At 42.0% G+C, this 25,707-nt stretch overlaps 1 protein-coding gene across 1 annotated transcript in view; it reads left to right on the forward strand.

The window, feature by feature from the left end:
* STX4 (syntaxin 4) overlaps positions 1 to 22,454 on the forward strand; it is a 1,371,134-nt gene extending 1,348,680 nt beyond the window's left edge. The window contains exon 11 of the mRNA XM_044086236.1: positions 19,717 to 22,454. The gene's annotated coding sequence lies outside the window, so the exon portion shown is untranslated. The remainder of the gene's footprint in view (positions 1 to 19,716) is intronic.
* The last annotated feature ends 3,253 nt before the right edge of the window (positions 22,455 to 25,707 follow it).

The following is a 25,707-nucleotide window of genomic DNA, read 5'->3' on the forward strand; positions in this document are numbered from 1 at the left end:
GGGATTCAACCCAAGTGTAATGACTGCAACAGTGAAACACAATGAACATAGTACAGTTGTGTACCTACCATAAATGTAGATGTTCGAGTGTATTCACTGTTGCAGTCCAGGTTACCCACCCTCCATCCCCCTTTCTCTGCTGGGACTTGTCTATACTTCTCTATCCTATACAACCTATGTGGTGTATTTGCTTGTAGATGAAGGTATTGTTTTTATTTTACTGTATGTTTTTATAAGCAATATGTATTGCCTACCTTCTTGGGGGCACCTGGCATCTGGGGCAAGAAAAACTGAAGAAAATGGCATCAGCTGCATCTTAAATACCCCTGGCGCACTGACGTCAGGGAAGAGGTGACAGCAACTGACGCCGGACCGGGACTTTGGAATTCAGGCCGACTGCGGGTAGCCTGCCAGCAGGATAACCCTAGTGTAATGACTGCAACAGTGAATACACTCGTTTTACATTTATGGTAGGTACACAACTGTACTTTATTGAATCCCCAAGTGACTTAACCATCATGCAGGAAGGTTTGTCCCAAACAATAACTGGTGCCAGAATCGTGAATTGAAACTAAACTGCAAAAAATACATCATATCCTTTGGGAAGTCATCCACTCCAGGGAACTGCCAAATTGACAATGCCTCCTGAGAACTGACCCAGTTGTTTGGCATTTGGGAACTTGTGTGTACATTGACCTAACTTTGACCAGCATGTGCCCAGAGTCATAAGTCTTTCTATATTGCACAGCTCATAAGCAAATTGGTTGTGACTAGATCTAGAGATGTTGTTGTCCCCCTTTGCAAAGCCTTCATTAGGTCAATCATTTTGTATAATGCCCACTTTGGCGTGTATCTGTCAAGACCCATGCAATGATTGGAATACCCACAGAGATACCTTACTTAAAGGATACAAGTCCTAAACAATAGGTCTTGCATGGACCACCTCAAAGATTTATCACCATACTCTGTATCCTATAGAGTGCTTAGAGGTAACGTGTCTGGCATACAAGGCATCCAACGTAATACAGACGGACCTACTGAACATCAGCAAGTCAAATGGCATCAGAAGTACTCAGTCCAGATATCTAAACTGATGTTATGGGGAGATGGATATATATCACAGAGGCTACCATTGTCCCAGAACAGAATATCCATTCAAATAAAACAAAGCTCATCCCTGTCCATATTCAAGTGCAACTTGGATCTAAGAATGGGTAATAGAAAATGTACTCCAGAATTGCCCCTCATGCCACTAATGGATACAGGCAGATGTTCTTTGTGTTTCACAGTTGCAATCTGCACACTAGGGTTATCTGCCTGCAGGTAGCCCTCAGTCAGCCCGAATACCAGAGTCTTGGGATTTCTGCGTCGGATGTTGTCGCCTCTTCCATGACATCAGGTCATCAGGGGTATAAAATATGCAGCCGACGCCATTACATCAGCTTTTCTTGTCTCGTGGGAGCCCGAAGCAGAAGCAGTTCGCAAGTGCCGGTCGGCCTCTACCTGAAATTTTCATTTTTTGAGTTTCAAACCTGAAGTCTTCTAAAGCTAAGTACCCTGTTGGGGATTCTTTTTTCTTGCTCTAACCAATGTCAGAAAAAGTTAACAATTGTCTTGCCTGTGGAAAGCAAATACCTCAGAGAAATTTTCATTCTTACTGCGTCACCTGTTTAGGCCCAGACCACAGCGTTCTTCACTGTCAGTTTTGTGCCTAGTTTAATGCCCTAACTATTCATCATCAGGCTCTCTTTGTTGCTAAATTCTTTCGCTCTCATTCTCTGTATTCTGAAATGGCTTCGGCAAGCCATCCGACTACCGATCTTCCGAAAAAACTTAAGGATAAAGACAGAGACAGACCACATAGGTCCAAAACTGCTGACAACACTTCCGTTAAGTTAGTCGCCAGTCCTTTGGTACTCAGCGAGGTGCCTTCGCAGCCCCTGATACCTGCTTCTACAGAATGCAGGCCTCTGCTGAGACCCATTCGGAGTCCGGTATGCTGCGAGATGCTTCTTCGATGCAGATGTCTCTACCTTGGATGGGTCCAGAGCTGCTGTGCAGGCACCAGCTTCTTAGGGTGTATTCCAACCTTCCCATGTTTGTATTAAACCGCCTACTCCATTTCAGACTAAAACGACCGAGTTTCTCAGGGCCAGAGTTCGCACTATGCCTAGAAAACCGGTGACCAAAGCGCATGCTCAAGCTCCCATGCCACAGAAACAAATGCTTAGAATGGCTGAAGACCTTATAACTCTAATTAGGGGAAGCCAGCCCTCCCCCTCTAAAAGACAAAGAATTGATTTCCCTTCTGATTCAACAGACCACAAGTCTGATGACTCTGATCCCTCTGATTACCAGAACCTACCCTTATCTACCTATGAGGATTCAGATGTGGAGGATTCCATTCCATTTTCCTCCCCTCCAGAGGACTTTTCTTTTGGTTAAACCTTGCATACATTAAGAGAGCATTTCTGCTGGGAATGCCAAGACTACCCACAGTCCAAAAAGAGACTTGGAGAATTTTTAGACTTGCCTCAGCGCAGGCCTCTAGCTATACCCCCTGTCCTGTATATTGTAGATGATGTTTTCATGGAATCCAGTCTTACTCCTGATACTTTACCACCAGCTCCTAGAAAGCCTGACAGGTACTACAGGGTACCTGACTCTCACAAATTTCTCTTAAGAATCCCACTGCAGATCCAGAGACCATTTCCTAGGGACCTAAAGGTATTAAGGCTACTACAGCCAAAAATCCTACCCCTTCGGACAGGGATTCGAGGGCGTTAGACAGATGGGGCAAGAAGGTATATACCTCTGCAACTCTTGCCATCAGGGCTTTAAACTGCCAGTTTCACATGTTGAAGTACCAGCAGCATATTATAGAACTAGTTAAACAAAAAAATGTTGTTGCTTACAGATTTTGCAGAAAATAAAGATTTACAAGAGTTAATGCATTCTGCAAACCAGGTCAGTAAACATACTTTGCAGTGTGGTTTTGATGCCTTAGAAGCATCATGCAGGGCTGCTGTCACTGGGTCTGTACTGAGAAGGCATGCCTGGCTGAAGGAACAAATCTTGCCAGTCCATGTCAAAACAAAATTACTAGATGCTCCATTAAACCAGGAATGTTTGTTTGGCGCAAATGCAGAAGAGGTTCTTAAAAAGATGGAAGAAAAAGCTAAGTCTATGCAAACTGTTAGAGATTTCTTACAGGTGCAGCCACCTAGATTCAGTAGGCATTGGCCATCAAAAACTGGTCCTTTCCAGTCCCTACCAGGTCTTCTCAGCCCAATCCCAGGGCAACAGATCACCAAGGCTACAGTCTCAGGGTATGCAGAGATCTAAACAATGGAGTGCACCCCCCTCAAAAACAGGGAGTGGTAAGCCACCACCTTATGGAAAAAATTCACAATGACTTGTCTATCGTCCTTCCCAGCCATGCCCAAGTACTTGCACCCCTAGGAGGAAACTCGCCCTGCATATAAAAACTGGATGTCCATTACCCAGGACCAATGGGTCCTAAACATTGTATCCCAGGGATACAGATTCTACTTCCGCTCACTGCCAACCCCAAGTGGGTTACCAGACCTTCCTCCAAACCAATGGGCAGTGGCTCAAAAGCAAGTACTTTCTCTTCTCAATATCAGGGCTTTTCAACCTGTTCCAATAGAGCAAAGAGGACAGGGTTTCTACTCCAGACTGTTTCTGGTGCCCAGAAAAGAGGGCTCTTGTCGCCCTTATCCTGGACCTGTCTATTCTCAACACCTTCCTGGTGGTCCCAAAATTCAGAATGCTTACACTACAACAGCTGCTTCCTCTGCAAGCCAAGGGCTCCTGGCTAGTCACCCTAGATCTAAAAGGGGTCTATATTGAAGTAGCGAATGCTTAGAAAAGCGAATGCTAATTAATCGACCATTTTTAAGTGAAAACTTAAAATCGCGAACACCCGGAACAGCAATTTTTTTTCCCCAGGGCACAGCGATTTTTTTTCCCAGGGAAAAAAAATTGCTGGGCCTGTTTCGGGAGTTTGCCATTTCCTCCACTGTGGTGCGATCTTGGAGTTGGTATATTTAAGTAGGGGGATGTGGGGGGCAAAGCCCCTCACATTAAATAATGTTTTAAGTTTGTTTATTTATTTATTTATTTATTTATTTATTTATTTATTTTGTGGACCAGCGATTTTTTTTTTTCCCTGGAGAAAAAAAATCGCTGTTCCAGGTGGTCGAGATTTTAAGCTTTCACTTAAAATTGGTCGATGAATTAGCATTCGCTACTTCAGTATACACCCTGTAAAAGAGGCTTATCTGCACATCTTCATAAGGGAATCTTGCAGGAAATATCTACGTTTCAGGGCAGGGTCTATGCACTATCAGTTCTCTGCACTTCCCTTTGGCTTATCTACTGTGCCCAGAGTATTCACAAAATGTCTGCCTCCAGCCATTGCATAATGCAGGCAGAGAAATATTCAGTCCATACTTGGACGATTGCCTGATTCAGGCGGACAGTCAGGAATTGCTACTTCAGCACCTGGCATTTGTAAAAAGACTTCTAACTTATCTGGGGTACACCATTAATGAAAATAAATCACATCTGGTGCACAGCCAAAAGATTGTATTCCTGGGCACAAGCTTGAACACAACTTCCCAGATGGCATTCCTTACTCCAGAAAAGCAAGTTTATTTGACAAACTACTTCAAACTAATGGCCACCAGAACCCAGCTATCTGCAAGAAAAATACTGCAAGCCCTATGGTTCATGGCCTCATGCAGTCTACTAATTCCATATGCAAGACTGCATATGAGGAAACTTCAGTGGTACTTAAAAAGTCTCTGTTGCCAACATACTCAGGACCTGGAAACACTTATTCCTGTCATTCCTTGTCTAAGGGCAGAGTTCCTTTGGTGGGCAGAGGTTTGCAACCACAACAAGGGACTCCCTTTCACTCAACCCCTCGCCGCCCAAACCCTGACAACAGACATATCAGACTATGCATGAGGGGCTCACATGGCTGGCAAATGCATTCAAGGCAAGTGGAGCTTAGGACAAATTCACCTACATATCAATCAAAAATAAATGTTAGCTGTACAGAATGCTCTGACAGCCTTCAAATACCTTATCTTTCCAGGACAACTCTTGATAAAGACAGACAACACCACAGTTATGTGGTACATAAACAAGCAGGAGGGAATTCATTCCTAACCACTCTGCAGGTTAGCCATGGCCCTGTGGAACACAGCCTTGAGCAACCAAGTGCACCTGCAAGCTCAATTCCTGCCAGGTAATCAAAATTCACTGGCAGACTTAAGTAGAAATCTACTGGACCCACGAGTGGAAACTGGAACCCAACTCATTCAAACTTCTAACCCACAGGTGGGGGACATCAGAGGTGGACCTATTTGCCTCCCCCCAAAACCATCAATTGAACAAATTTTGCACCAGAAATCCCCACAGCCAAGCATGGAAAGTGGATGCCCTATCCTTTGCATGGGAAAACCTCTCAATTTATGCCTTTCCCCCTCTGCACCTCATCTCAAAAGTACTACTCAAGATCAAACAGGACAAACTAAGGACAATCCTTATTTCACCGGACTGGCCCCACCAGCACTGGTACCCATTCCTACGCAGTCTGGCTGCAGTACCACCCTGATACCTACATCAGCCCCCCCCTCCCTGCTGTCCCAGCAGGAGGGACAGATTTTGCATCCTCAGCTGCAAACCCTGAACCTTGCAGCCTGGCTTATTCCCTGAATACACCACCAGCAACCCTCAGCAAACAGGTGTTGGAAATCATCCTTGAGGCCAGAAGGCCTAGTACTAGGAAATCCTATTCAGAAAAATGGAAAAGATACTGTTCTTGGAACCAGTCTCAAGGAAAGGACACAGCTGTGCCCACCTTACCTCAAGTCCTAGATTACCTAGCAGAGCTGTTCCACAAAGGCCTGTCCTTCTGTTCTATTAAGATTCATGCCTCTGCCATCTCAGCTTATTATAATACTGAGCCACTTCTCTTTTCTCACCCTCTGGTCAAGCCATTCCTGAGAGGAGCTAACAATTCAAGGCCCCCGAGGAGAGCTCCCACCCATGCCTGGGACTTGTACTAGAGAAGCTCACGCTTCCCCCTTTTGAGCCTGCTGCTACAGCACAGTTAAAATTCCTCTCTTGGAAAACAGCCTTACTTCTAGCCATCACTTCAGCAAGAAGAGTGTCTGAATTCGAGGCACTAATGGCTGTGGAACCCTTCATTATTTTCCATGCTGACAGGGTTTCCCTCAGGGCTAACCCATCTTTTATGCCCAAGGTGGTATCCAGTGTGGCTCTAAACCAATCCATCCATTCACCAACCTTTTTCCCTAATCCTCAGAATAAAGGGGAAAGGATCCTGCACTCCTTGGACGTACACAGACAACTCAGGTTCTACCGTGACAGGACTAAGCCTTTCAGAAAATCTGACCAGCTGCTAGTCAGCTTTGCTACAGGGGCAGAGGGCAAGGCCATTTCAAAGCAAACCATTTCCAAATGGATAGCACACTGCATCCATTTCTGCTGCAAACACCATGGAAAACCTACCACACAGGGGATCAGAACTCATTCCACTAGGGCTACCTCAACCTCTACAGCATTTCTAAGAGGAGTCCCTACCAGGGACATCCTGGAAGCTGCAACCTGGAGTTCTGTACACACCTTCACCAAGCATTACCACTTACCTGTCTTTTCTAAATCCAGAGCTGGATTTGCCACAGCAGTCTTACAAGGCCTGCTCGCCAGCCCTACTATTACATGACTGCCTCCACCCTTCCTCAGCTTTGGGAATCAACCCAAGTGTGATGACTGCAACAGTGAAATGCGAAGAACATAGTACAGTTGTGTACACTTACCATAAATGTAGATGTTCGAGTGTATTCACTGTTGCAGTCCTGGTTACCCTCCCTCCAGCCCCCTGGCTCTTCTGTGCTTTCTACCTATCCTCTTTTTGGCCATATCTTATGGCTATGGTGTTTACTTTTTACTGGAGGTGTTCCACACCATGTAATTGCTTTCTATTTTGGGGACTCCTGACATCTGGGTCGAGAAATACTGATGTAATGGCTTTGGGTGCATGTTTTGTATACCCCTGACGTCATGAAAGAGGTGACAGCATCCAAAGCAGAAATCCCAAGACTCTGGTATTCGGGCTGACTGAGGGCTACCTGCAGGCAGATAACCCTAGCGTGATGACTGCAACAGTGAATGCACTCGAACATCTACATTTATGATAAGTATACACAACTGTACTTTCCTAAATGCTGCATCCCTTACATGGGTCCCCTCAAATTCTCTATGGTATGATCACAGTTATTCTCAGTAGGGCTAATATGCAATTATCAGCCATGGGATAGGTTAGACCAATCAGGCAATGGTAATTCAAGCACCATAAGGGAATTGGCTAAGCTTAAAATGTCCTCCAAGTGAACCTCTGTTTTGGTAGTAAATAGTTTTAAAAAAATTGCCTTTTTTAGATCACTAAGTGCCCCCCCCCCCCCCCCATCTTCAACAGCTAGGATGGAAAGACTCTTTCTGCAGTTAGTGTACGTTTTTCCACCAGTCAGAGACCCTTTTCGAGCCACCAGTGTATTGGTGGAAAAATGTGGCTCAAAAAGTCCCATGGGTCCTTTCCTGACACACTGAGTATCAGCTCCCCCAGGAGCAGGGGGGAGCTCCAATGGAAGATGCCACCCTCATGGCAGAGGACGTCCGCAAAACCAGGGTTTCTGAGATTCATTCTTTGGTAACCCCTTCCAATGCTTCTGAATGGAGGCCTGATTGCCTTCTTCTAGCGGCAGTCTGGGATTGTTGTTCCCCTGCACCAGAGAGCCTGGCTACGTATTACTTCCAAAAAATGGGTACAGGGAATTATATCCAGAGGTTATTCAACCAATCCATCCTCCTACAAAAACATCCCAGATGTTCCACCCAATCAAAGGGATTAAACAGCCTTAGAAATACAAAAGCTGATAGAAAAGTGAGTCATCCAAGAAGATACCCCAGACCAGATAGGACCCAGAATTTACTCAAGATTCTTTAGTGCCAAAAAACAGGTTACTGGAGACCTATTCTAGATCTCAACAAATTAAACAAATTGGTTTATTTAACCAAATTCCGGATGGTCACGGTTCAGTCCATTCTTCCATATTTGGAAAAGTACGACTGGATTTGCGCCATAGACCTCCAAGACAAGTACTTTCATAGAACTGGAACAAGGTGACAAACTGAAGAAATGAAGAGATTTGGTTCGAAAAACCATCTAACCAGTCCACAGAGAACTAAATAAAACTATTTATTAAACTGTTTGTAAAATGGCATCCACTACTTTAGCACAAGAGTAAGTTGGTGAGCCTCTACTGTCGACCAGTGGTCTCAGAGGTGGATTTTCAATACTCTTGTGAATCTTAGGGATACCAAATATACACGGGTATCTAGGATACAATGTTGACAAGTAGTTATAAATCTTCTGATCAATTCTACTTTCAATAAACAAGTCTTCCAAGCAATTCTTGATTAAACTATAAGCCTTATTTACCTCAGATCGTGAACTTAAACTGTATGCACTAGTATTCAACAATACATTCATACATTGCTGATGATCTGAATTGTTGAATACAACTAAACCACCACCTTTGTCTGGTTTACAGAATGCAATCCCTGTGACTTAAACTGTAAATATTCACGTTCTTCCCTATTAATATTATGATAAGTTTTATACTTGAACCCTACTTTAGCAGCATGCCTAATATCCAGCTCACACAGTTGCTCAAACATTTCCAAAACTGGGTGCTATGGGGGGGTTAAATGTATTTGGAATAAGGAATTTATCAGGGTTACAGGTATTCAGAGTGTCACCCATTATTAAATTAAAATTCAACTTCCTAGTATAAATTTTTATGTCGACAATAGTGTTGACTATATTCAATGATTGAGATGGAACAAAGGTAAGCCCTTTAGATAGAAAGTCAGCAATGTCTGAACAAAACTCTGTAGAAGAGAAATTATAAAGTTTGAAATCGCCTGTTTTATTCATGATAATCTCCGGGTGTTGTTGGCCCCTGCGACTGTCAGAGATCCCAAAGCAGTCACTATTAAGTTCTTGATTATCATGCAGAACGTTCACTAAAGTACAACCAAGAAGGTCATTATTGAACATAGGTAGAATGTTAAGTAAATCAGGTTGGTGGATCCAGGAGCAAGGTCCAAACAGTAGAATTACCAACTGACCCAAAACAGGGGCAAGCAGAAATTCAACAAGAACAAGACTTAACTACTTGCCACCAGCCTGATTTACTTAAAATTCTACCTATGTTCAATAATGACCTTCTTGGTTGTACTTTAGTGAATGTTCTGCATGATAATCAAGAACTTAATAGTGACTGCTTTGTGATCTCTGACAGTCGCAGGGGCCAACAACACCCAGAGATTATCATGAATAAAACAGGCGATTTCAAACTTTAGAATTTCTCTTCTACAGAGTTTTGTTCAGACATTGTTGACTTTCTATCTAAAGGGCTTACCTTTGTTCCATCTCAATCATTGAATATAGTCAACACTATTGTCGACATAAAAATTTATACTAGGAAGTTGAATTTTAATTTAATAATGGGTGACACTCTGAATATCCGTAACCCTGATAAATTCCTTATTCCAAATACAGTTAACCCCCCCATAGCATCCAGTTTCGGAAATGTTTGAGCAACTGTGTGAGCTGGATATTAGGCATGCTGCTAAAGTAGAGTTAAAGTATAAAACTTATAATATTAATAGGGAAGAACGTGAATATTTATAGTTTATTAAGTCACAGGGATTGCATTTCTGTAAACCAGACAAAGGTGGTGGTTTAGTTGTATTCAACAATTCAGATTATCAGTAACGTATGAATGTATTGTTGAATACTAGTGCATACAGTTTAAGTTCACGATCCGAGGTAAATAAGGCTTATAGTTTAATCAAGAATTGCTTGGAAGACTTGTTTATTGAAAGTAGAATTGATCAGAAGATTTATAACTACTTGTCAACATTGTATCCTAGATACCTGTGTATATTTGGTATCCCTAAGATTCACAAGAGTATTGAAAATTCACCTCTGAGACGATTGGTCGACAGTAGAGGCTCACCAACTTACTCTTGTACTGAAGTAGTGGATGCCATTTTACAAACCGTTTAATAAATAGTTTTATTTAGTTCTCTGTGGACTGGTTTGCTGGTTTTTCGAACCAAATCTCCTCACAAGTACTTTCATGTAACAATGCACAGGCAATCCAGCAGGTTCTTATCCTTCCGTCTGGGAGCCATTCACTTCCAATTCAGAGTACTGCCCTTTGGTTTCACCACAGCCCCAGGGTGTTCACCAAATGCATGGCAGTAGTAGCATCTCACTTGAGATTGCACTAATTCCACATGTTTCCATATCTAGATGATTGTCTCATCACTGTCATGACCAGGCATCAACTTGTAGAAGCCAGACAAAAGGTCCTTCAAATGTGCTCTTCTTTGGGAATAACTGTTAACTATGAAAACTGTCATCTGGAACCTACCCAAGCCCTAGAATTACTAGGCGCTATGTTAAATACAAAAATTACCATAGCCTGTCTTCCTCTGCAAAGATTACTGACAATTCAAAGACAAGTCTCGACCATAAGCAGCAGAAACAAAGTGCCTGCCAAATTAGTCCTCTAAACATTAGGCTACATGGCAGCATCAATAACTCTTGTACCTCTGGCCAGATACCATATGCAAATTTGCAGTGGTTGCTTGTGGCACAATGGTTGATGACTTTCCCATTCCGTGTCCACTTAAATTTCCATCACCAACATTTGCAAGAAAGATCTAACATAGTGGACTTGTTCAGAGCAGATTCTATAATGACATCTCTTTTCTCTCCCTCAGCCCAGGGTCACAGTGACCATGAACACCTCCCTGCCTGGGTGGGGGTGGGTGGCATTGCAGTGGCAAGAGAGTCAAAGACACTTGGTCCCCGATAGAGGCCACATTACATATCAGTCTTCTAGAGATGAGGGAAGTACTTTTGGCATTGCAAGCATTTCAGGATGCTCTCCCCTGCGATTGCAATTCAAACAGACAATATGTCAGTAGTCTGGCATGTCAACAAATAAGGAAGAACCAGGTCTTACCCAATATGTCAAGAAGCCCTAAGAGTGTGGCAGTGGGCAATCTCATCAAACCACTTTCTTGTAACAACACACATTCTGGGGAAGTCCAGTGTGATGGTAGACAAATTAAGCAAGTCCATTGTCGTACCTCACGAGTGGTCACTCAGTCAGAGAATGTTGGAGAGAATTTTCCGATCATGAGGCCAGCCTTGGTGTGATCTTTTTGCCTATCCACTAAACAACAAATGCAGCAGCTGTTTTGCCCTACTCGCCCCAGTGGAGGAAGACCCAAGGGATGCTTTTCTACACAGTTGCCACCCCCCCCCGCCATCTCCTGTATGCATTTCCACCAATACCTTTGAAAGCCATCAGGTTGAAGAGCAAAGTCATCCTCATAGCCCCCTTTTGGCATTGACAGATTTGGTTTCCTTTTCTTTGGCCTCACCTAATCAAACAACCTTGGATCCTAGATCCAATTCCAGATCTTCTGTCTCATCCAACAGGCATGGTTCACCCCAAAATTAACAATCTCAAGCTGACTGCTAGGTTTCTCCACTTCCAGTAGTAGCCAGGCAGCCTTTGCTGTCATCTGCCGTTTGACGTATACTGCTTTCCTCTCATAAGCCGTCCACACAAAAACTGTGTGGTAGTAAATTGAAAAGGGTTGTACATTGGGCTCTGCAGAACAGTATTTAAACCCCTTTCAGCCCCACTTCACAAAATACATAGATTTTTGGCATTGCTTTTTGATAAGGGGGCCTTTGCTTCTACCATCGAAGTCCAACTAGCAGCCACCTCCAACTTCCATACTGGCTTCCAAGAGTCTTCAATAGCATCTCACAAACTCTGCAAGTCCTTCTTGAAAGGGTGCTCTTATGTTATGACCTCCCTTCAAAGACCCTACTCCTCCTTGGGACCTCAACTTAGTGTTACAACCAATCACTCAGCAATCATTTGAACCAGCCCACGATTGTGATGTAAAGTTCCTTTCCTGGAAGACTATTCTGTTGGTGGCACTCATTTCTGCTAGAAGAATTTCAGAGATTCAAATCCTATCCTGTAAACCCTTATGTCTAGTCTTTCACAGGAATAGTTTCACTCAGAACTAACCCTTCGTTCCTACCAAAAGTGTTTTTTGAGAACAATATAAATCAATGTATTAACTTACCGTTATTTTTCCAAACCATTCTAACAAAGGAGAGTATTGTTTTAATTCTTTTGATGTACATAGACAATTATGTTTCTACTTGTACAGGACAAAAAACTTCAGAAATTTGGACTAGCTTTTTATCAACTCCTCACATTCCAGATTGGGAAGAGCTGCATCCAAAGTCGCTTTAGCAAAATGGCTGGCTACCTGTATTTCCTTTATCTACTCCAAGTCAGGTGTTACACTTTCAATACCCTCATAAGGCTCATTCTACAAGGGCTGTACTTCAGCCATTTTTCAAGATAGAGCATCCATGGGCAATGTGTCTGCAGCAGCGGCATGGGCTAAACACCATACCTTTATTACTCATTACAAATTGGATTTGGTCTCCAGGGGTAGAGCTCAGTGGTGCTTCAGAACATCCTTCCTTAGTCCACCTGGGAAACAAGGTAGCTGGGGAGTGTGTCCCATCCATTGAGGATTACAGGAAAATTGACAACTTCAAATAAAGTAGTTATGTACTCACCATAACTGTCCATCTGAGGTGTTGATTTTCATGTATCCTCATCTCCCCGCCCTCCAACGCCCTACCTAATTCTTTTGGAAGAATGAGTGGTCTCTACCCTGTTTCACAGTCTGGCTTATTGTTACATTGGTGATGGATCCAAACATAGTCTCCATTGAGAATATGGACATTTCCTTTCCTTCTGCTTCTGATTATTCGGTCAGCAAACTCAATCTGAGGTATTCAGCCAGGTGCATTATGGGTAAAGGGGGAAGTTCAAGAATTTTAGGTGTCCACAAGTTTTAGCAAACGTCCGAGTTGGTTCTGAAGGATCGGAACTGAACCCATCCATTGAGGATACATGAAAATAGACAACTCAGATGGAACGTTATGGTGAGTACATAACTTCTTTTTTTGACTGTGCCATTCGGTTGTTGGGGTTTACATTATCCAAATGCTATGAATGTTGCCACTGGTTGGCAAGCATCTCTATTTGAGGATGCATTATTAATGGTACAATACACAACTGTAATGTTTCTCATTGTTAGGGAATTTGCATAGCAAATCAGAAAATGTAACATAATTATAAAAAGTATTTACAGAGTGAACTGAACCAATATCATTCGTGATCAGCACCCATGACTGCTTTTAAAGCTTCAGCACTACTTTTAATTCCTACAAGTGTTTCCTGTTTTTTTTTTTTTTTAATTATGTTGATAGGAGTGGACCAAATTTCTAATGCAAGGCATAAATCAAAATTTATAGTTATTTTTTCGTATGTTAACTGCACAGTTATATTTCTGTATTTTTGTGCAGTTTACACATATTTGTATATTATTTGAAAGGTTGTTTATTATCTGCATAAATCTGTTGAAATCAAGCCATTCTAGAAGCATTTTATAAAAGTAAATGCCGTATTGTAAAAATGCCATTGGTGAAATTCTGCAATAGGAATCAGCACTGTAATATATAATATACATATATATATATATATATATATATATATATATATATATATATATATATATAAAATGTGTGTGTGGGTTTACTATCACATTTCTGAAAATCACTTGGTAGAGTGATGACTTAATCGAAAAAAAATGCTGAAAATAAAAACATTGTCTAGACAACATGACAAAAACGGTAATGTTGACACATCCATATTCGACATTATCAACATTACCCAGTGTACCTTGCAGTCTAGTGAGTTCCAACCAGTATTTGCAGGGGGGCAAGCCCACCTGCACCCCCCAGACCCCCTGCTACTTATATATACAAATACCAAGATCGCACTACAGTGAGGAAAAGGGTACATTTCCCGATCTTTAAGCAGAAAGTCGACCTCAAAGTACAGCTGTGTACACTTACCATAAATGTAGATGTTCGAGTGTATTCACTGTTGCAGTCATCACATTTGGGTTATCTGCTTGCAGGTATCCCGGAGTCGGCCTGATTATCAAAGTCTTGGGTCCTGCGTCGGTTGCTGTCTCATCTTCCGTGATGTCAGGTAGTCAGGGGTATAAAACATGCAGCCAATGCCATTTTATCAGTTTTTTTGCCCCGGATGTCAGGTGCCCCCATAATGGGAAGCAGTTATATACAAAGTTACACCTCCAACAAAAAGCAAATACACCACAAGGTTTTAAGCATAGTAAACAAGAGTAGAGGTATAGTCAGTAAAAGTCAGGGGGCTAGAGGGAGAGTAACCAAGGACTGCAACAGTGAATACACTCGAACATCTACATTTATGGTAAGTGTACACAACTGTACTATGTTCTTCATATTTCACAGTTGCAGTCATCACATTTGGGTAAATTCCCAAAGCTAAGGATTGGAGGAGGCAATTTAGATAGCATTTGGACCAGCTAAAAGGCCCTGCAAGACTGCAGTGGCAAAGCCAGCTCTGGATTTAGAAAAAAAATGGCAAGTGTTAATGCTTGGCGAAGGTATGTACAGAACTCCAGGTAGCAGTTTCTAGGATGTACCTGGTAGTGACACCTCAGAGAAAGGCTGCAGAGATAGATGCAGCCCTGGTTGAATGTGGTCTTATCCCCTGTGGGGTAGGTTTTCCATGGTGCTTATAGCAGAAATGAAAGCAATGGCCTATCCACTTGGAAATGGTTTGCTTTGAAATGGCCTTCCCCTCTGCCCCTGCAGCAAATGCCACCAGCAGCTGTTCAGATTTCCTGAGAGGCTTAGTCCTGTTCAAGTAAAATCTAAGTTGTATGTGCATGTCCAAGGAGTGCAGAATTTGTTCCCCTTTGTTCTGTGGATTAGAAAAGAAGGTTGGCAAATGAATGGACTGATTAAGGGCCAAACTAGATACCACCTTGGGCATAAATGAGGGATTGGACCTGAGGGGACACCCTGTCCGCATGAAAGATGATGAAAGACTCCACTGCCATGAGGACCTGTAATTCAGACACCCTTCTTGCTGAAGTGATGGCTAGAAGGAAGGCGGTTTTCCAAGAAAGGAATTTCAACTCTGCATTTGCAGCTGGCTCAAAGGGAGGATGAGTGAGCATTTCCAATACACAGTTAAGGTCCCAGGCTGAAGTAGGGGCTCTCCTGGGTGGTCTTAAGTTTTTGGCCCCTCAGAGAAATTGCTTCAGCAGTGGATGAGAGAAGAGGGGTGGCTCTGTATTGTAATGAGCTGAAATGGCAGAGGCATGAATTTTGGTGGAAGAAATGAAAGGCCCTTGTGAAGCATCTCGGATAAGTATTGAAGAATATGGGGTAAATTGGGTACTGCTGTGCCCATCCCCTGATTTTGGCTACAGAAACAGAATCTTTTCTATTTTTCAGCATAGGATTTTCTAATACTAGGCCTCCTTGCCTCCAGAATGACATACGTCACTTGCTTACTTGAGGGATGGTAATGGAGAGGTCAGGTAATTAGCCAGGCTGCAAGGTTCAGGGTTTGAAGCTGTGGGTGCAAAATCTGGCCCTCCTGCTGGGACAGCAGGGCAGGGGTCTGAGGCAGGTGCTATGGTGTCAGCAGTAGTGACACACTGTGCAAGAGGGGGGGTACCAGTGTTGGTGAGGCCATTCCAGTGCAATCAGTATTTTCCTTGGTTTGTACTGTTTGATCTGTAGTAGCACTTCGGAGAGGAGAGGCAGAGGGGGGAAGGCATAAACTGATAGGATTTTCCATGTGAAGGACAGGGCATCCACTTTCCAAGCCTGTTTGTGAGGAGTCCTTGTGCAGAATTTGTCCAATTGGTAGTTCTGAGGGGAGGCAAATAGGTCCATCTCTGGGCTCCCCCATTTGTTTCTCAACATGTTGAATATCTTTGATTCCAGTTTCCACTCGGGTGGGTCCATGAGATTTCTGCTTAGGTCGTCTGCCAGTGTATTTAGCTTTTGTGGCAGAAATTGAGCCTGTAGGTGCACTTGGTAGCTCAAGTCTGTGTTCCACAGAGCCATGGCTAGTCTGCAGAGAGGGTATGAGTGGGTTCCTCCCCCCACTTGTTTATGTACCACATAACAGTGGTGTTGTCCGTCTTTACCAGTAATTGTCCTGGAAGAGTGTGGTCCTTGAAGGCTGTCAGAGCATTCTGTACAGCTAACATTTCTTTTTGATTGATATGTAGGTGCATTTGACTTGGGTTCCATTTGCCCTCAATGCACTGCCCTGCCAAGTGAGCCCACCATGCATAGTCTTATGCATCTATTGTTAGGGTTTGGGCAGCAGGGGTAGAGAGAATGGCAGTCCCTTGTTTTGGTGGCAGGCCTCTGTCCAACATAGGAACTCTACCTTTAAACAAGGTATGATAGGAATCATTGATTCTAGATCCTGAGAATGTTGACACCATAGGCTTTTTAGATACCATTGTAGTTTCCTTATATGCAGTCTTGCATATGGAATTAGTAGAATGCAAGAGGCCATGAACCCCAGTGCTTTGCAGTATTTTCCTTGCAGATAGCTGGGTCTTTGTGGCTAGTAGTCACGTCGTGGTCTGGGCCTAGGCAAGGAATGCAGTACGAATGAAAATCATTGAGGTATTTGCTTTCCACAAGAAATACAATTATTAACTTTTACTGACATCGGTTTAGAGCAAGAAAAAGGTTCCCCAGCAGGATACTTAGCTTAGTTGAAAACTTTGGAACTGAAATTCGAAAACGAAAATTTCATGAGTCGGATGACCGGCACTTGCAAACTGCTTCTGCTTCTGCTTCAGGCACCGCACGTCAAGAAAGACTGATAAAATGGCATCTGCTGTATGCTTTATATCCGACTACCTGACGTCATGGAAGATGAGACAGCAACCGATGCAGGAGCCAAGACTTTGATAATCAGGCCGACTGAGGGCTACCTTTAAGCAGATAACCCAAATGTGATGACTGCAACAGTGAAACACGAAGAACAACAGTGAATGCACACTAGCATGCTCTGTTATGGACTCTACCATTTTCAGTTTGGTGTTAGGCGAACTGGAAAACAGCCTTTCATCCTTCCCAGTTCAAGTGACTGCCATTCGAAAATGTGGATGTAAACCTATATATGTATGTATATGTATATGCATGCATCTTATTTATTGTCTGTGGGAGTTACTTACAGGCAGGCATGCATCTGCCTTCAAGTTCTGATTATAAGAGCTTTTGGATATTCTTAGTATGGATTTGATCCCCTCCCTTTTCCAGGACACTGGCTAACATACAGCTTAAAAGTGAGGGGTACCCCTTACCATTTTCAATTTGTGTGTCAGAAGAAGCAATAGACAGAAGTATATCCGATTGCCATTCCCTTCCAGGTGACTTTCTTATAGGCAAGTGCCTAACTGAAACCCTTTTTCCCTAGCATTGCTAATTATGCTGCTTTAGCTAATAATTGTAAAAGTTTGTATATGGGCTGTGTGGATATCAGATACTAGCGAGTGTACCTGAGGAAGATAAATTCTCTCAAAAAGCCTATAGAAATGTGATAATTCTGTGAGCTGTTGGGTAGTGTAGACAAGGTGCAATTTTTAAAGCTTCATTTGGCATCCAGTGAAGAGTATTCCACTGGACAATTTAATCATGAAACAAATAAGATGAGAAAATGCATTCTCCAAAAGTAACTTATATCAACCCTTAAGAAGGATTACTCTCTGAAGCTAGTTATCTTTAGTGATGGTCTGTGTGGAAACCTGACTGATGGTGGCATATAATGGAGATAAATTGTTTGTGTGGAAGAAAAAAATCTTATTTCTTTGTTGGCAGCTAAAAATAATAGAATGCAGTACCCTTGTAAGAGAAACTCTCGCCGTGACATGATGTTCATCTGCCCCTCCAGGGATTTAGCCTACAGCAGTATCTGTTTTTTGTGAGGGACTTTTATTGCATCGACTTGCATGCGTGTATGTAGCTGCTTGTGTAACTTGGATGTTCAAAAGAGAAAATTACATGCACCTTGTAAACACAACTTATTTGTTCAATTTTTTCATCACCTGGTTCTCACAGGACGTGCTTTATATCCTGTAAGAATTGTGCTAGGAAATTATAACCGTGTAAATGGATTAGATTCTTCCTATGATGTGAGCATTGGGGCAGCCACACAGCCAGAACTCCTGAAGTATCTGGCAGTATATTTTGGTAAATGGCTTGCCTCTGCCAATATCAAAATTCATCTTCCTGCTATTGCAGTTTACATCTCAATGGTACCCTCCATTTTCCACCCAGTCTTTGCGAAAAGTTTTCCCTAAGGAAGTCCTTGCTGTAAACACACCTTGAAAACGAAAACGTCCACGTTGGAACCTTCATGTTTCCTTGGAAGAGTCGACTCTTCCACTGTTTGAGCCTACCTTCTCAGAGGCACTTAGTTTTCCATAACAACTTGACAAAAACATATTTTAACTATTGTCTTTGTTAGGCAGACCTCTGATCTGCAAGCCAAATGTGCTATCCAAGCTAGCACATAACCATATGATCCAGCTTAATCTTTTTTTCTAACCAGCAGAACAAAAGGAGAGTAACCTACACACTTTCTAGATTTCTCACGAGTGCACCAATTTTAATGAGCATGGATCTAAGAATTCAGACAATCTAACATGTTTGTTTTATGTCAAGCAAGCAGTGTAAGCCTGTTTGAAAGCATGTGCTATCTAAGTAGCTAGCAGTCTGATCACCTTTTATTATGAGAGCAGTGAGAAGCACTTGGAAGGGACAGTTAGTAGTGAAGTAGGAACTGTAGCAGCCATCTTTAAAATGATATCAGACCAGAATATCTGAGGCAATCATATGAATTGCTATTAACACTTTTTCCAGGCATTGCAAGCTGTATTGTCATTGAAGGAACAGGATGGGCTCTGTCACAGCTTGACCTGTCAGATGTTTTCTTCATGGAAAGAGACCCACTTGCATGCTGAGATCATCTGAATGCTGTGGCAGTCAGACCCAGAAGGTAAACATCCCCTCAAGACTAATTCTCATGGATAAGGAATTATACAGCTGCAGCAGTGACTGTACTTTGGCATCTAAGGTTAAAGTGAGTGTACTCCTACAGATCTGCCTTCTAGATGCAGACCATGTTATAAGGGCAGGCCCTGTCGTGGTTTTCAGTTATCATTGTAGTGACCATATAGCGCGGTGGTGGTGCTGCGGTAGCGTTGTCGCCTCACAGTAAGACGCTGTCTGGTTCGATTCCCAGCCAGAGCGTCTTCTGTGTGGAGACATGCATGAATGGGCGTACCTGAGTTGAAGGTTGTGCATCAGGCCTGGCAAGCCAGTACGTAAAAATCAACTGCCAATCATTAGCGGACCGGAGTTCCGCTGTGGCGACCCCTAACCAGGAAAAGCCGAAAGACACAAACAAACTGTAGCGACCATATAAAGCATCATAGTAATAGGTAGAGTTTGAGAATTAAAATATGGAATGGAGTACTACCAGTTAAAATATAAAAAAATCAGATAAACATTCTTTTAATTATGTCTTTTTTGTTTAGGTTTCCTGGAACAGTACCTTGTCCCCTGTATAGAGTGAAGATGGAACGGTGAGATCTGGATATTTCTTTGTTGCCTTTCGTGTGAGTAATTTTGGCATCCAGTTGTTTTCTACACTGTGGAAGAATTTCCAGCTTACCATCCCTTCAGCCTCCAGGAGTGACGACTTTCCATCCCTTCATCGTTTATAGCTGACAAGAGGTTTTTTCACCTGGTTCCTGTTATCAGTGATCCAGAAGTCATGCACTGCTGATGTATTTATGTTAACCGCCCCCCCTCCGGTAGATGGTTCTATTTTTTCTGCCTATTTCACTAATCAGATGTGCTCCACATTTGAAGGGAAATCACTGTGCCTTGTGGAAAGTGAATTAGTTCTGGACTTTACAAGCATATTTTCTTTTTACCATTCACTGTTGGATGGATGCCTTAAAGGTAATGTCTTCCTTCTGCTTGCGTAGCACTTTTGAAGTGTCTTCATACTTATTTTGATAAACACTGTTTCTTCTACAAGTGTGGAAATACAGATGTATGCACATGTTGTCCTATCACTTTAATTAAGACATTTTTTATAGGAGAGGTGTTTTAATATTTAAATGTATTGTTGGGTATCATGTGAACTTTTCTTCCCGAAGAAAGCTGTAGAAATTTTTAGTTCATTTATTAATTCATCCATTTTGCAATAACTGCATCCATTTCATGGTTGTGGGAAGCTGAATTTTCTCCCAGCACTAAATGTGGGCACAAGACACAGAGAAACTAATTTTGGACATGCCAACAAGTTCTTTTGCAGAATTTTGTGGACAATCTGAATTTATTTACATTTTTTTACTGCCATACTGTGTAAATGCATGAGAGAGATTCTTTGAAGAGCTAGCTAATTAGGTGGCTGTCACATATGTCTCAGCCACTGTATAACCACTCGGTGAAATAACTCCTGATTTTGTCTTTCATTTTCATCATTAATGCTTGTTTTATCAGCGATGCACTGTATACTTAATTGTAGCAGCTTTTTCATTGTGCATGTCTTTTAAGATTCCTTGTTTTGTGTGACGTAAGCAATGTTTGCCACACTGTTAAGTGTGGCTACTGTATTTTCATAAGCAGATTACTTTATCACTCATTTATAACTTTCAGGTAATTCAATGCTTAATTTAGTACCAGTATGTATTTTGTTTGCTTCTATTTGCTGAAGTATGAAAAATGTTTTGTATTATGTTCTTAGGGAGCTTCACTTTTCTCAGGAAAATCAGCTGTTCCCTATTTGTTGGCAGCCATACAAATTATTAAAACAATGAATCATGTCAAGCTGCAGTTAAGGCGCAGAGGCTTTATAAAAAGGGCACTGGCAGTGAAGTCAAACTTCTGAGACCACGCCTAAAGAGAAAAGATCTTATCAGCTGTGGGAAATATACATGCTAGATCACATGTGAGATGAGTATTCTTACTTTTAATGCTACACCGTATAAAATGTCTTCACATTCTGTAATGGGTGAGAATAGAACATCTTCCCATGTTATTTGGTTAGGGATCCCTTAGTGTACATGTCCTACTCACGCTGTTAAAGGGCATGTCTATTAAAAGCAGAACCATCCGGAACTGTATGTCATATGATACCATGAATTGTTAAGATATTGTGTATTAGTGTTGTGCTTTAACTCACTAACAGGAGGTCACAGAGGCCCAATATTTCATTATATAATGACTTATAAAGGGTCACTGGACGTCTTGAATATATGTGTATTCTTTAGAGAGTTTTTATTTTTATTTTTGTATTTGTGTTTTCAGATATGTTGTAAATAGTTTCTGAAGCAATCCCTGCACTGTTTCACCAGAACGGCCATATGGTGTGCCCTTCCACGTGGCTGTGAAAACAGTTGCTGCACAGTTTATTCACTTTTCTGTGCATTCACTAGTAAGTAGGACCAGGCACAGAGGTCATTATGAAGATGTGTAGCTTCCTTTATATCTCAAGTTATTAGAATACATTTAATTTTTTTACATCAGCCTGTCAGTTGACTTTATGAGACTGTGTGTGTGTGTGTGTGTGTGTGTGTGTGTGTGTGTGTGTGTGTGTGAGTGAAGTTGCCAGTATAGTTTGGATACTCAAAAGCTCTGCTGATTTGACAATCCATGGTTGGTGGTCATAAAGAAATTCGCAAGTATTTTAGTCGAAAGGAGATTCTGTTTGAGTGAGTACTGCACTGATTATACCAGTTGCTTCAGGGAAGTTTGATCTCCCTTTCCTCTCCAGTCAGTTTGACTCTGACATCTGAACCCACTGATGTGTACAGCAGTGCATTTAAATATGTAAAAAATATTAGTTCTGGAATTTGTGGGCTTTCAAAGCAGGAAATGATTGGTGATGAGTAGCCAGTGGACTATCTTGATGAGTACCATGCTGCTTTTGTAGGTGTATGTATTACTTGGCTTGCTTCTGAGTGTGTGGACTTCTTGATGGTCACCAACTGTCTGAAACGTATGCCCATGTTTGGCTGGCATCTCACTGCAAATGCATAATGGTCATTGTACTTGAATAAACATGCTGCAAATATTTAGCAGGTATTTCCATTGAACTGACAGAACTGGGGTTGTTTCTCCTTTTTTAAGGGAATTATGCAGAGGTGACTGCTGTTTAATTCAGGAAGATACCTTTGCCTTTGCATTACATGCTGAACTGTTATGGACATTTGTATATTTAAAGTCATTATGTCATCACAATAAAATGAATTACTTAATTTAATCCACTTTTCTGGTATTTTTTCTTTAAGCTTGTTCTGCAGTATTTTAACATCTTGAAGCAAATCGCTGTGTAACGTTACTTACATTCCTGGACCTGTACATCTGCCAGATATTGCAGTAGCTGTATACCAATGTGAGATTTGAGTAATTGGTTTAAGTGAATGTCCTGTAGTCGGAGATGGCAAATTATTATGTTGTGGAGTCCCGGAGAAGGGCCACTGCTGCTTGTAAACTTTTTTGTGTAATATTTAACAGTGAATGAACGTGCTAGGAAATGTTTGGTCATTAACTGTTCTGAGTTAACTGCCTTTTCCACTTTACCATTCAGATTTTACCATTGAACAGTGCTGTGTAGGTATAAACCTGTAAAAAAGCACAACTGTCTAACTGGTGTATAGTCTGGTAACTCGTGCTTTGAATTGAATTATTGTTGCAGGAAATAACAGGGTTCCATACCCCCGCATTTTCTCTCCTAGATAACCAGGAATTCCAAACAGTACTTTTCGTTTGTCAACTGGATGTGCTTTCATGCACAGCTCTGGCTGTTGTGCAGTTTTTAGTGGTCCTTCATGCTGAATATATCTTAGGAATATATTGCTAAAAAGAATAAAATAGAATTGAGCATACTTTGTCATTAGTGGCTCTTACCACTTGAGAGGTTGCTTCTTCACTTTTGTTCCTAGTTAACATGAGTAGTTCATTAGTTGAAAGAAAGTGTTAATATCAGGGGAGACCTAAGCAGATCTGTATAGTTAATTCATACTTGGTTAAAAATTTTATGGAGGTCAGGCTTAATGTTGTTGTCTTCTTTCGGCTTTTCCTGGTTAGGGGTTGCCTTAGCCGAACTCCGGTCCGCTAATAATTGGCAGTAGATTTTCACGATCGCCGAGGTGCCAGCTCGACGTTCAACCTTCAACGAAGGCATGCCCATTTACACATGTCTTTCGAATGCTCACCCAACCGCGGGGAGGACATGCAGAGGGATAAATCAATGAATGAGTATTTGCATGTCGGTAGTAACAGAAAAAGGTGCAAAGTCGACTCTCCATTTTCTTCACGTTTATGTGCTTGGGTGTGGTGTGGTCAGTCTGCTTCTGTTTAGTACAGCATAGATTTTTTTTTGTACGAAGATCCCAACCGCACTTTTTTATGTCTGTTGGAAAGTGAGTGTATTTTCTGTGGTTTGAGAGAGGTTTACCCTGGCAGAATTTGAGTGCCTATGAAACAGAGCAAACGTAATGATCCTCATAGACACAGGGAAGAGTTAAAAACTTGGGAAAGTTTTTTACTTGCCAGGCTACTTTATCCTTTGGATCTGAATCAAGGAAGCTGCATGATGAAGACCCTCACAACAGACCTGTTGATATGTTAAGTACCCATCACTTTCATTCATGTCTTATTTCAAACGAGGGTTACTCACTCAGTCTAGCAGTAAGTCATAACATTTGCATTATTTACAAGTGAGGCTGCAACTGATTTTGTTTCCCAGAGGTTACCACACCCCACTTCATGTCAAACAGAGCACCTCATTGGCAGTCTTCAGATGCAATCTGGACGATTGGATGGATAACCGTAAATTCACCCTAGGGTTCCACCTGTGTGACCCTTTTGAACATGGGCAGTAGGTGCTGATTGTGGAAATAAGGGCAAAACTTGGTTAGGCTTGTAAGGATCCTAGGGCCATTAGCCTAGCAACTTCCTATGATATGGACAGTTTTTCCATAGCTGTATGTTATCTGGTGGTGTGCAACTCCCATTAAAGCATCATTTGGCATGTAACATGTCAGTTCTTTCTGCTTCTGAGTTGTTAGTAATCTCCATTTTTTTTAATTTCACCAGTTTGTCATCTGTGGTAAGGCCTACATTTATAGCTACTTTTAAAGAACGACATCACTTCTGCCAACTCATTTTGGTTATTTCATCTGGTTTAAATAATGGGGTAATGTCACTGTCTTGGGCATTTATGTCCATTAGTTGTGCCTTGGCCCCAAAAGATTTTCAGTTAGTGTCTGTCTTTATTTTGGAGCAAATCAGTTGTAAAAGATGTCAACATTACAGAGTACTTAGTGAAAACATGTAGGCCAGTAAGACTTCAAGTTTTGTAGTCCTATTTTGAAGAGAGAAAAAAAATGCTTCCATTTTTTTTTTCTGACAACATAAGAAAGAGAAGTTTCACATTATGCAATATAAACATGGTAATTTGTAGGATGGAGGACAAATCGGGGCAAAGTTATTGCAGCCATCACTTTACTTAAGTAAATAAGAAACACAAATTGATAAGCCTTTCTTTAGTATCCCATACATACAGCAGACATACTACAGACAATTTAGAGTCACTAGTCCAGCTACCACTTGACCTTGAGATGTGGCAACCTATTTTGACCTTCCATTCGTAAACTTTATCTCCACTGTACTCTTAGAATAGCCTACCTTCTCTTGGTTTGACAGTGTTCCTTCCTCCATCTCTAGGAATAAGCTAGCTACCTTTGTGTTGACTTTATTGCCTGCATGTAATATTTCAGTATAGTAGTGATGTCCTCCTATTCCCATGTTGCAGTATTCTTACTGTGAGATCCTCCACCTCAGGCAACCCGAACGTTAGCTCCTATGCAAAAGAGCCTGGCTGTCGGTAGTGTGTGGGATGTCGCACACAGGGGCCATAACCAGGGGCCTTAAATATGACATATGCACACACAGACCCCAGAACTTCTCTGCTGCAGTAGAACATCAGATCGATCGCTTCACTCCATTGTCTTAACTATGTCTAAAGATAAGTACCCCGTTGGGGAAACCTTTTATTTTTGCTTGAGCTTAGGTTGTTGCTTTATTTCTTAGCCGATGTCCGGTAGGAAGGGGAAATGTAGGTGCGGACATCAAATTCCACACAAAGATACCCACAAACCTTGTGTGTTCTGTTTAGGCCCGGAACACGACCACACCGCCTGTGCCATCTGCAGGTCGTTTGTACCGAAAACTCTTCGTAGTCGTCTGTTAGCCCTAAATCTGTACCTTGAGAACCAGAGGTTAAAATGATTAGCCCAACGTATGGATCTGGAGTTGGCTGTTGAGGCAGAGCCACCTAAAAACAAGGCCAAAGTTTCAAGGCCCACCACTTTTGCCCCCTCCGTCATCAAACGTCTCACCAACCACCGATGTAGAGGTTGAGGGATGACCACTAGAACTGGCATATTCAGCTTCTACCCTTGGGGAAGCCACTTCGGAAGGACAGGTAGGCACATCCTCGGAGGTTGTTC

Source organism: Protopterus annectens, chromosome 10.part0 (assembly GCF_019279795.1).
Source record: "Protopterus annectens isolate FY-2018-M chromosome 10.part0, PAN1.0, whole genome shotgun sequence".
In the NCBI taxonomy this organism is placed as follows: Eukaryota; Metazoa; Chordata; order Ceratodontiformes; family Protopteridae; genus Protopterus; species Protopterus annectens.